This window comes from Schistocerca cancellata, chromosome 2 (genome assembly GCF_023864275.1).
Source record: "Schistocerca cancellata isolate TAMUIC-IGC-003103 chromosome 2, iqSchCanc2.1, whole genome shotgun sequence".
NCBI classification, from domain to species: domain Eukaryota; kingdom Metazoa; phylum Arthropoda; class Insecta; order Orthoptera; family Acrididae; genus Schistocerca; species Schistocerca cancellata.
Window position 1 is genome coordinate 742,263,239 of NC_064627.1, and position 13,391 is coordinate 742,276,629.

A 13,391-nucleotide genomic window follows, 5' to 3' on the forward strand; every position below is an offset into this window, starting at 1 on the left:
ATTCCGTGAGATCTCACGATGTATCTCATCAGCCTTTCCCTTCTTTTAATCTCTTTGAGCAATGAAGCTTATTTTTGACCAATTCGGTTTAGTGCCGCTACATCAGTTACTCGGCCTTCCATCCAATCTGTAGCGTTTTTCTTGTGTGTGCTGCTTACTGTCCTCATTTCACATCCGTGTAGTAGTACATTCCTGACATATTGTCACATAAGAGTTCCTGAATCTGAAAATTATATTAAGTACTAAGATGTATATCATCTTCTGGAAAGTTTGTTTGTTTTTTTTTTCTTTTTTGCCAGTCGACATTTTATGCTTACTTTTCTTGGGTCACTGTCAGTTATTTCGCTGCATGAATGATATTTCTAGTGTCTAATTTCTTAAACTAATTTCCTTATCATTATGTGATTTTGTTCGACTACGTTGCCTTAACTTTGTTTTACTTGGATTTATATTCATCTTTTTCAAACGATCGGACTTGCAGGCGGTCGTCGTTTGCTACACTTCACAATATTTTGCCTGGGCAACTGCTAGTCGTGCTCAGAAGGGCCTTCGAAAAGTAACATGTGGCTAACTTACAGGTGTGCGTCGAAATATCGTGGAGCGAAGTATACTACGACCGGCAACAAGCTCGAAATTTTATTCAACTGTCAGTTCGTCGAGAAAATTTCAGTATTGTATTCATTTCAAGACACTATCCATTCTGTTCAAATGATCTTTCAAGTCTTTTGCCGACTTGATAGGTTACAATGTCGTCTATCAAATACTAAAGTTCTTACTTGTTCTTCCTGGACTTTAATTACCTTTCCAAATTTCTCTTTCACTTACTTTATCACTTTCTCAATATACAAGCCAAATAATACAAGCGACAAACCTGTCCAGAGCCCAGTCAACTACCTCTCTTTTACATCCTCCAACTCTTAGAACTGCAGTGTATTTCCTGTATTTTATCGCTGGTATGGCAAATCGCAGACAAGAAAATGAGCAGTTATAAAACTCAAGAAGTCCAATGAAAAGAAATCGTACAATAAGTTATCAAAAGACTTTAATTAGTAAAAAACTAAACGATTCAGTTAGTTTTTTCCCCTACAGATGAAAGGACGTGAGCATCTTCAGAGGCCACAAAAGGTTTCTTCAAATGCAAAAAAGTCTTTTTGCTGCTCGAAAAAATGTTGTTTCCACTAATATCAGAGATGTAGCACTAAATATTACTTATTTTTGATAAAACAATATCTTCGATGTTTTCAATAGTTTGTGATGATAACGGTGGGAATATCGTTCGTGGTGCAAGTGAGCGACTTTTTTTTCGAATTGGAAAGGAACGTCCTGAACGATGATTATACCGTAGTATTTTCGTAATAATCTGCGACCGAGGATATTGGGAAATCCTACAGATACCTTTACAAAATGTAGTAAAATGATCCTCTACCTTTAAGGATGTTACATACGGTTGTTAAAATATTGTAAGTTCCTACATTTACAAACAGTATTTGTATTTGTAATAGAAAGTTCTACTTAAAGCACAAAATAACATTAATGCAGTAATACAGCTGCAACAAGTTTCAAGATTGTATTGTAAATAATAGTAAATTCAAGGAATCTTAAAGAAGCAGTTCTGAAGTCATGTTCTACTGTCAGATCTGTTCTAAAAATTCCAGCCGGCAAAGTTTACGTGCAGACGAGCTAAAAGTTTTTCAGTAACTAAAGAAAACCTAACTCTTTATGTAAAATTAAGAAAATCGTGGTTAGTTATTTGGATAATTGCGGCCCACGAAGCAAAAATTGCCAAAAATCTGTTTTTGCCCTTTTCTGTATATGTACGGTAACTTTCAACCTCTGGTTCTCGGTAACGGATAATGATGCCGAAAAATTTTTGTGGAGGGTATATTGTAAAAACTTCGATTTGCCACAAATAGAAATTATACACGTGACCATTTCCACAACTGGCACCTAAAAATCGTGTTTTTTTTTTTTTTTTTTTTTTTTTTTTTTTTGATTTTCTCAGATATACAGTGGTGATGAAATTGCTAACCAACCGAATGGCTTCATCAGCCAGGACTAATTGGAGACGGAAACCAACCCTCAGAAATCGTGATGCGAACAATGTAGAGGATGAGTCACTCTTGTCTTGTTTCGAACAGAAAGCATATATATTTGGTAGACGATCTAAAAATTTCGCGTATTGGAGTACTTATCTTCAGACTGACTGACAGTGATGGTCACTGTTCTCGAAGTACTACGACGGCAAAAGATGCGTTGGACAACTTACGTTTGGACTGAACGATGGTGACTGTCACTGTTTCTTAACACGCCATTTGTCCTGGCATTGTTCTCGAAGGAAGCAACGGTAAAAAGTTTACCTTTTGTCATAATGACGTCGTCTTCCAGAATGACAGTTGCTAGTCCTGTTGAGGTGCTGTCTGGTGCAACGTAGGTGAACTGCACATCTTCCCGTTTAACAACGACCAGACATGGTAATCTGAAACATTTGGGGTCGAATTTGGAGCAGAGAATCAGAAGTAAATTTCCTCCTCCATCATTACTGATAGTACTAATTTTGACAGTGCATAAGAGGTGGAACAATATTCATCTGGAGACATTTTAAAAGCAGTGCATGCGTGCACAAGTGGCTGTAGAATGAAACATGATTGTTCAGCTGTTTGCATTAGTTTAACAAATTAATTCATATTTTTCCATGTTTTGGAAAAAAAGTAATCTGGTATGAGATGCGCTTCTCAGCAGTTTTATGCAGCATCTTCTTGCCTCTGTACCAACCTCAGTATCAAAACTGATTCGTGCAAAAACAGTTTCTAGTTGGTTGCCTATCTGAGAAATAGTTCCAAGGAATAATTAAGAGAACATTTCTGGGGTTTGCGTTTCCGACAACAATAACTGCAATTAAATGGCATTAAATCAGCGCACAAATCTACTTATACGTACTCTACATGTCACTGTGCGTTTCGTGGCAGAAGGTACTTCGTAGCAAAATTAGTGAACTTCCGTCCTACTCCAATGTAGTACTGTTTTGTCCTCTGCCAAGATTAGGTGTCTATTAATTGTAGGCATTGCAAACGTACGACGAATAATGGTACATCTTAGGGCAATGGCATCAAGTGAGAGAAGTAAACCATGTGCATCCAGTATGTATACCTGGGGGGCCCCATTCAACCTATTGAAGAGTCTGTTCTGGCAGCCATTCAGTGAACAGGGTACAACAACTACAGATTGTGGCGCACAATAACAAATGATGGCTGCAGTATGGGCTCCGAAGTCGTACTTGGATCATTCCAGCAACTAGCAGAGAACGTTGAGAAGACTAACCTTGCTAGCGGAGTTTCTACGAAGCTCACAATTTACAGCATTGTCCCTAGAACTGATCGTGGCCTCCTTGTTCTGGGTCGAGTGGAAGAACTGAATCAGAGACTTCAAAGTTTATGTGATAGGCTGCGACTTCCTTGACTTGCGCCATGGGGTGAGAATTGTAGGATCGTCGTAAATGGGTCAAGTATGACACTACACACCAGAGGCTGCTCCCCAAGTAGCTGACTGTGTATGGGAGGGACACAAGCGTTTTTCGATTACGCGTCTCTCCATCCAGTCCAGATTCAGAAAGCTGCAAGAGACTCCAGAAATATCAGCTTAAGATCCAAGGAAATACTAAAATTCTAGTAGCAGTGGTCTTGAAAAGTGGTGAGACCCACCTAGTACTAATTGCAGTAAGGATATTGAAACTTGAAGTTAATAGCAATGAGAATTTTGGAGAAAATTGAAGCATATATCGAGAGGATCGATATGGTATAGTTGTCACAGTAGACAAGACTCTCAATTGTATTGAAATAGAAATTGTATCTTCATGCGAGATTGCAAGCCTTAGTATCAAGGGTGGGCATAAAATTGAATACTTCTATCGACCAACAGAGGTACCTCCTGATGTAATTGAAAAAAATTGAAAAAATTAGAAAGAAACCTCAGTTCGCTTGGACTTAAGTTCCCAATCTCGCTGTAATCATCATTGGTGACTAATCACCCACCAATCGATTGTGAAAATTACAGTTTTGTTAGTGATGGGCGAGACAAGAGATTCTGTGAAACATTACTAAATTCCGTCTCTGATAACTACCTAGAATAGATAGTTCGGAATCCCACTCATGATGGAAATACATTATATCTAATGGCAACAAACATACCCGTGTAATGATCCAAAATTACCCACTTTTGCATCTCAAAAAAGAGTATGTATGACTTTTCCTGCCGATGGTTGAGTGCAGAACAATCTTGGTTTTGGCGAAGAGCTATAGCGCCATTCCTTGCCCGATATTTGCGTTTCAGGTTGGTGACTGCGCAGCTAGTTTTCATCTCCTGTAACAATTCTGTTCAGAAATATCTTAACCTCGAAACATCGCAAATGAATAATGTTCCTCAAAGGCATCGATGAGACGATCTCTCAGTCCAGCAGGCAACTGACGTGGCACTTACCTTGTGGACACGTCATTGAATTTCAACACATTATGGACAATAATGTGCGTTGAAGCAACATTAATATCTAAAGCAGTCGCCATTTCGTTTACAGTGATTCGCCCGTTTTCCTTCGCAAGTTCTCCCACTACGGCAACGTTTTCGTTCGTCACTAAGCGTTAAGTGGCGTGCCTGGCCTGTTTCGGAGAGTCTTCCACGGAAGCTACGCCTCTTTTAAACTTACTTTTCTACTCGAGCACTTGCTGCAGGGACACACAAGTTTCTGTACTGTGCTTCCATCCTGCGATGCTTTACCACAGGTTCAACAGCTTCACTGCTCAAGCAGGGTGTCGCAGATTGCTGCTCTAACGCGGTGCAAGACTTTCGGGAGGCTGTTTCTGCACTGATACAATTTTCTTTTCTGTTACGCAAAAACAGGCTGCCAACTTTTGATAATTTTTTGAAACACTAGGATAACTCTGCCTACTCCGAAATCAACGGTACTAGTGCACGAGTTTTATTGCACTTTTAAGATTTTCATTTGCATGACACTCGTATATTGGTTGTGCTATCTCTCTGCCATTTGACAGTGAGGTCGATACTCTACAACGTCCGCTATCAACGACTTCTCCGGCGGCGGGTAGATTAGCCAGCAGGCTGTTGCAGGGGCCACTATCTCTGACGCGAAGCTGGAGATAAATTCCTGCCGAAGGACGGCTGCAAGACATTTCAAATGGTGCCGTGCTAAAGTCTCTACCTCCTTTACACCATAGTTCTGCAACCCGGCTGTTTACTGGATTTCATGTGGGTTACGTTTTGGGTTGCTGCTCTTCGTAGAATAGGTAGACTGGCTTGACCCTTGACCATCTGGATTATTCTATTGTTATGTTCTACAATTTACGACCACCCAGTGTGAACTTGAGTTGTGAACTATCGAATAAATGCATATTTTCTGCGTAATAAATAGTGTTTTGTACCGTAGCAGGTGTAACAGATGGTCACATAGTTCTTCTTCTATATAGGTCCTATAAATTTATCCAACAAGGTTTAGCGAGAACAACGTTGACTCTCCTCCAAAGATTTCGATGTAAGTTCCCCGAGCACCTACGCTACAGTTTTTTATGTGCTACACCGATCTGTTGCTATCGTAGCACGATGCCTATGAATTCGTTCTATACTGTTTATGCTGCCAAGCCTCTTTGATAAAGACTCCAAACGCTGAGACAACTGTGAAGAATTCATAATACTTGTTTCTTTTCTGTTATATGTTTATGCCACTTGTATACTGCCTGATTTAAAACAAAGATCCTAGTTAAAATTCTGTTTAATTTCTGTATGTCATCTGCAGCGGGCTGATAAGCTTAGAAATCTGTGTATCACCGTATGATCATAGCCTGTAGTATAGAAATATTTTTGGTATATGCTTTGATCTGTGACTTTATCCCACCAGAATACATCTCTGTGTCGAACATGTGAACAATGCTCGCTAGTTTTGTATTGTCGGATGTAGGTAACGATTTTATTTAATGTTTTTGATGAATGAATTAGGTAAGTAATCATGGTAAACCTATTGCAGTGTTAAGACATACGGTCACACAGTATAACGATTTGTGTTTTGCTGGTACTGTAGTGGCTCAGCTGGACGTAGCGGGACACGGCGGAATGTAGCTAGCTACCTTTTTGTTAGAGGGCGACCTGGTTTTCTTGGTGAGATCCTAGTGAAGATAAGTTTGCAGCAGCCTGCCTCTGATGCGTGGATGATGTGTTAGATATTTCGTATCTTGTGGGTAATTGTAATGAATGCTTGTACTGAGAGAAAGGGGGAGGGGAAGGGAGGGAGAGAGAGAGAGAGAGAGAGATGGGGGGGGGGCTATTTTTTACTATTGATAATTATGTAAATTGATTGGAAGGAGAGAGGAAAATGGTGAAACCTTGTGCTGGCGTATAATCTTCTCATGGCGATTAGCCCGAGATGATCGCCAACTCTAAACATTACAATTCACATCCGACGGATTGAATTCTGTCACTCCAGGGGACAGTAACTGTGAGATGTGAGTGTGACCGAGGATATTGATGCACGATCAGCTAGCCTGTTACACAGCGGCGATAGAAACGCCATCCACCCCCAACTATCGAAATATTCATCCTCTAGACGAGTGTTTCCCCTCTTGTGTTAGCACTCGCCTTCGTAAATGACGTCCCTAACGCACACCTATGCGGTGGCGCTCGATTCAAGGGACGGCCGTTGAATCCTGGAGGTAGATGAAATTTTCACTCACAGTATTTGCCCGGCAGGGGTTGGAGATGTTGTTGCGTAAAGTTCCCGATTACCAGTCTTTGCGCCAATGCTCTGGATTACACTCCAAACGCCGGCCGAAGTGGCCGAGCGGTTCTACGCGCTACAGTCTGGAACCGCACGACCGCTACGTCGCAGGTTCGAATCCTGCCTCGGGCATGGATGTGTGTGATGTCTTTAGGTTAGTTAGGTTTAAGTAGTTCTAAGTTCTAGGGGACTGATGACCTCAGAGGTTAAGTCCCATAGTGCTCAGAGCCATTTGAACCATTTTTGATATACTCCAAACATCTCCGCGATGTCTCGTGACTCTGTTGACGATGACCCGTCAGAAGGAACGTTAGGCTATGCGGCCACACTGGTAAGTTTCGAGAGTAGTAGGCTATGTACCGACACTAAGTTTCACCCTTTTCCTTCTTTCAGTTTCATCAAACAGAAACGTAACACCATACACACATCCATTACCTTCATTTATACTCCACAAATACGCAAACAACGAAACTCTCACATATCCGCAAGAAACGGGTGCCAGTGCGCGCGGAAGAACACCACCCTTTTCGACTATCGGCTGAATCCACCTTGTGGGATTTTCCAGCTAACAATGTCATACGACATTTAATTCAATCGTATGTTAGCGACCTCAGCTGCTGGAGGCAGGCGTGTTTGGGGCTCACTAACTAAATCTAGATCATAAACTTTGCTCTGAACGAAACAGTAGGAAGTGTGGGATAAAACACTGACATCTCTCTTGCAACATTCTTTCCCATATTGAGGTTATATTCCGTATGTCGTTCTTGTAAATCTATTTCTGTCCAGTATTTTGAACACCATTCGAAGCGACAATGCAAAAAGGGTCTTGAAATACAACTACCGCTGTACAAATAAATACATTGTAAACCAGTTTTTTCTATTATGGAAACAAGCAAGTATATTTACCTTACGATTACTTGATTTGATATAAAAATGTAATGATCTTACCCAGAAGAAAAAGACCACACTGCACTGCGATTCGTAGAAATTCATGTGGATTTGCTAACCTGGTCTGTTCATAGCCTCAAACCTCAGTGAACGTATTTAGGTTGAACAAGAACGATCGGTTTCGTGCCGGATTAATTGACCGAAAAACTAAGCAACAATTATTCACGGTACTTCAGGCGGAAATTGAATAAATTCAATCTTCAGTGTGTCAGCACGTAGCCGAAACCCTTCTCCATAATTTAACGCCGCAATAGTGGCGAAACGAGGTCTAACAATTTTAATTACGCAATTTTTTTGGCAAAAAATAGGAACGGGCATCGGGAGATCTTTGGTCACGTACCGTAATTCACTCGTATAAGCTACACGTCACCATTGTATTGCCTCTACTAGTTCTGCAGGGGAACGCTGTAACGTTGAGGAAGCGAAAGTTAGTACTGTATTTACCACGTTAAGCCTCGGAATAAATAAGGTCCATCTTAAAATTAAATAGAACTAACTGTGTTAAAAGCCGTATGTGTAATTATATATGCCCATCTCCTAATTAAAACCGCGCAGGATTAGCCGAGCGGTCTGGGGCGCTGCAGTCATGGACTGTGCGGCTGGTCCCGGCGGAGGTTAGAGTCCTCCCTCGGGCATGGGTGTGTGTGTTCGTCCTTAGGATAATTTAGGTTAAGTAGTGTGTAAGCTTAGGGACTGATGACCTTACCAGTTAAGTCCCATAAGATTTCACACACATTTTGAACATTTTGAACATTTCCTAATTAAAACCGTTTCTACTTTACCACATCAACAACTAGCAGACGTTTCAGAACATAGTTCCGAGTATCTTGTTGCACTCTCCATTGGCAAAAAACGCGTTCATAAATATTTGAGTATTAAAAGGTAAAATAATTTTTACACGTTTTCGCTTTAGATCCCAGTGCTTCTACGGAAACTGCGCGCGAATTCTTGGACTTTTTACATAATATCTGGGAACACTATTAGCTGTAACGACCAGAAGCTTGACGAATCAACGAGCACCATCATGATGATGGTTAGTTATGATATCCTGTGCTAATGGATATACAAAAAACGTCCAATTAGGCTTGTTAATTTCGTGGTGTGACACACCACCCTTCTTCCATCGTCGCTTCAGATGGTGCACAGAATACTGGACAGGAATAGATTTACAAGAATGATACACGGAAATGAACAGAATGTTGCAGGAAGGATGTCAATGTTTTATCAAAAACTTCTTATTATTTCGTTCACCGCGAAGTTTGTTCAAAATGTTCAAATGTGTGTGAATTCGTAAGGGTCCAAATTGCTTAGGTCATCGGTCCCTAGGCTTACACACTACTTAAACTAACCTATGCTAAGAACAAAACACACACACACACCCATGCCCGAGGGAGGACTCGAACCTCCAGCGGGAGGGGCGGTGCAGTTCGTGACATAACGCCTCAGATTGCGGGGCGAAGTTTGTGATTTAGATGTAATCAGTCAGCGCAAAACAAGCCTGCCTTCAGCAGCTGAGGTCACTGACATGCGATTAAAGTAAAAGTCGTATGACACTATTTGCTGGGAAATTCCACTGGGTGGGTTCAACCGAGAGTCGGAAAGGGTGGTGTTCTTCCGCGCGTATTGGCAACCTTCCGTTGCGAAAATGTGAGAGATTTGTCGTTTGCGTATTTATGGAGTCTAGATAAGGGTAATGGATGCCTCTATAGTGTAGTCATATTTCTGTTCACCCTTACGCTACTGGCCATTAAAATTGCTACACCAAGAAGAAGTGCAGATGATAAACGGGTATTCATTGGACAAATATATTATACTAGATCTGACATGTGATTACATTTTCACGCAATTTGGGTGCATTGATCCTGAGAAATCAGTACCCAGAACAACCACCTCTGGCTGTAATAACAACCTTGATTCGCCTGAGCATTGAGTCAAACAGAATTTGGATGGCGTGTACGCCCATCCAGCTTCAACACGATACCACAGTTCATCAAGAGTGGTGACTGGCATATTGTGACGAGCCAGTTGCTCGGCCATCATTGACCAGACGTTTTCAATTGGTGAGAGATCTGGAGAATGTGCTGGTCAGGGCAGCAGTCGAACATTTTCTGTATCCAGAAAGGCCCGTACAGGACCTGCAACATGCGGTTGTGCATTATCCTGCTGAAACGTAGGGTTTCGCAGGGATCGAATCAAGGGCAGAGCCACGGGTCGTAACACGTCTGAACTGTAACATCCACTGTTCAAACTGCCGTCAATGCGAACAAGAGGTGACCGAGACGTGCAACCAATGGCACCCTATACCATCACGCCGGGTGTTACGCCAGTATGGCGATGACAAATACACGCTTCCAATGAGCGTTCACCGCGATGTCGCCAAACACGGATGCGACCATCATGATGCTGTAAACAGAACCTGGATTCATCCGAAAAAATGACGTTTTGCCATTCGTGCATCCAGGTTCGTCGTTGAGTACACCGTCGAAGGCGCTCCTGTCTGGGATGCAGCGTCAAGGGTAACCGCAGCCACGGTCTACGTGCTGATAGTCCATGCTGCTGCAAACGTCGTCGAACTGTTCGTGCAGATGATTGTTGTCTTGCAAACGTCCCCATCTGTTGACTCAGGGATCGAGACGTGGCTGCACGGTCCGTTACAGCCATGCGGATAAGGTGTCTCTCATCTCGACTGCTAGTGATACGAGGCCGTTGTGATCCAGCACGGCGTTCCGTATTACGCTCCTGAAACCACCGATTCCATATTCTGCTAACAGTCATTGGATCTCGACCAACGCGAGCAGCAATGTCGCGATACGATAAACCGCAATCGCTATAGGTTACAATCCGACCTTTATCGAAGTCGGAAACGTGATGGTACGCATTTCTCCTCCTTACACGAGGCATCACAATAACGTTTCACCAGGCCACGTCGGTCAATTGCTGTTTGTGTATGAGAAATCGGTTGGAAGCTTTCCTCATGTCAGCACGTTGTAGGTATCGCCACCGGCGCCAACCTTGTGTGAATGCTCTGAAAAGCTAATCATTTGCATATCACAGCATGTTTTTCCTGTCGGTTAAATTTTGCGTCTGTAGCACGTCATCTTCGTGGTGTAGCAGTTTTAATGGCCAGTAGTGTATTTATGCACCATTTCCTTTTTAGTTTCAAAAAATCATATAAATTATTGCCAGACTAATAGGAAAGTTCAGTTTGATCTTCCTTCGGACTGGAATCGCATTATTGTTATTATTAAAAACAGTTCACGAATGTATTTGGTGATGTTCTCTTTATTTTTTGATTTAACGGAATATACACGGATTAGTGTGACTACGATTCAGCGAAAACGATGGATGACATAATGAACATAATATTACTCTTACCATGTACACTGAATAGTGAATTGTAATATACACTAAGATAACAAATGTCATGAGGTAGCGATGTGCATATCTATAGATGGCGCTGGTATCTTGTGCACTAGATATAAAAGAGCAGTGCACTGGCGTTGCTGTCATTTGTACTCAAGTGATTCATGCGAAAAGGTTTCAGGCTTGGTTATGGCCGCACGACGAGAATAAACAACCTTAGAATGTGGAATGGCGGTTGGAGCTAGACATATGCGACACTGCATTTCGGAAACCGTTATTGAATTCGATGTTCCGATATCCACAGCATCAAGAGGGTGCCGAGAACAACGACTGGGAAACCGTGGCCTGGTCAGATGACTCACGGTTCGAGTGTGGCGCAGACCCTAAGAAGCTATGCACCCAAGTTGTCAACAAGGTACTATGTAAGGTGATGGCGGCACCATCATGGTGTGGGCTGTTTTTATATGGAGTGAATAGGCTCCTCTGGTACAACTGGTCATTGCCTGGAAACTTTTATGTTAGGCCTTTGGAGACCATCACATTCATGGACTTCAAGTTCTCAAACAACGATGGATTTCTTGTGGGTGACAATGCACCATGTCACTTGGTCATAATTGTTTGCGATTGGTTTGAAGAACGCTTTGAACAATCTGAGGGAATGATTTAGCCACCCAGATTGCCCGACATGAGTCCCATCGAACATGTATGGTATATAATCGAGAAGTCAATTCGTGCACAAAATCCTGCACCGGCAACACTTGTGCAATTATGGACGGCTATAGAGGCAGCATGGCTCAAATGTTTCTACAGGGGAGTTCCAACGACTTGTTTAGTTCATTCCACATCGAGTTACTGTACTACGCCGAGCAAAACCATAGGACTGGCCGGGGATCGAACCTGAGAACACTGGATTTGTAGTAACTCACTTTGCCACTAAGAGTTAAGTTATTCAGAATATTTACGGGGAAATAAGCTCAATGACAAGAGCATGTACAAAGAGAGAGAGAGAGAGAGAGAGAGAGAGAGAGGAGGAAGCGGAATGTAACTTCACATCTTTGGTGGCTTTGTATTAGTGATTACAAAATCAAGATAAATGGACAACTGAATGGGCTGAACGAGCACCCTGCTGTCCATTGTCAGTAGGAAGCTATACACCACCGGGAGGGATGAGGTAGAGCCGTACCTATGGTATGCTGGCCCTCAATTGTTGTTATAGGCGCTTGAAATCATGGGCTCTGGAACTGGGGTGGAGCTGACGTACGAGCGAGTCCCACACATGCTGCATGGGACAGCTTGCCTTGAAATCTTGCAGAAAGTTCCTAGAGATATGAACCGTGAAAGGCAGAAATGGGACGGGAAAAACCATCCGGTTAATGCCGGTACCGGTATTTTAGTTCCGATTAATAGGTATTTTCCGGTAATTTTTCGGTCTCCGTAATAACAGGCGTTTTTTATTTGTCACTAATAACCGAGTAAAAATCAGAAATATCATTTAGCTACATTAACCGTGCTAAATTTTCTCGTGTTTAAGTAAACTTTTTTAAAAAAGAAGTAGTTTTTATGCGTAAAATTTGCGTTGTTTTGAAATTTTGTTATTACAGGAAATGGGGAAAGCAATCAGTTCTATTTTAACAACAATGGCAACAGAAACGAGCAACTAACACATGATATAAGAATTGGTACAGCATTGCTGAGGCAATAACACCCCTGTTCGCGTGTGTCGTGGCTTAAGGTACGCGTGTACGTGTCGTGTGCAAGACTTGCCCCATACTTGATCTATATGGTAGTTTTTCGCTGTTGCCGCTGAACATTCGCTGTACTGCAGAATGGCACTGACACATTTTTACAAAGTGACGTAATAATGAATTACAATGCTACATTTGCCTTAAAACATGATTTGTCTGTCATTTCTATGAAATAATAAAGGACGAATGACATTGTGGTGACAAAGATAAATTAAATACTTAACAACTATTCATTAATAATCCACAATAAAAATAGAAAGTAGCAGATTTGCTGCTGGTGTCTACATAATATGCTTTCATCTGCTTGTAGCTCTTGAAGAAGGACAAATGAACACGAAAAACAGACTTCTTCAACCTCAGTTTTCACCCTTTAGAACTGACTGTTCGTAATGCCCAAAATACTGATATGATCCCTGATTACAACATGATTTTAAGCATACTTTCAAAAAATTAGAATCAATACTGGCATTTTTTTTCTTTTCGTTGTTAGATTTCTACGTTTATTACAGGAAATGATAAGAAAAAAGTGCCAGATACCGGTTACTTTGATCGCTTTTAAC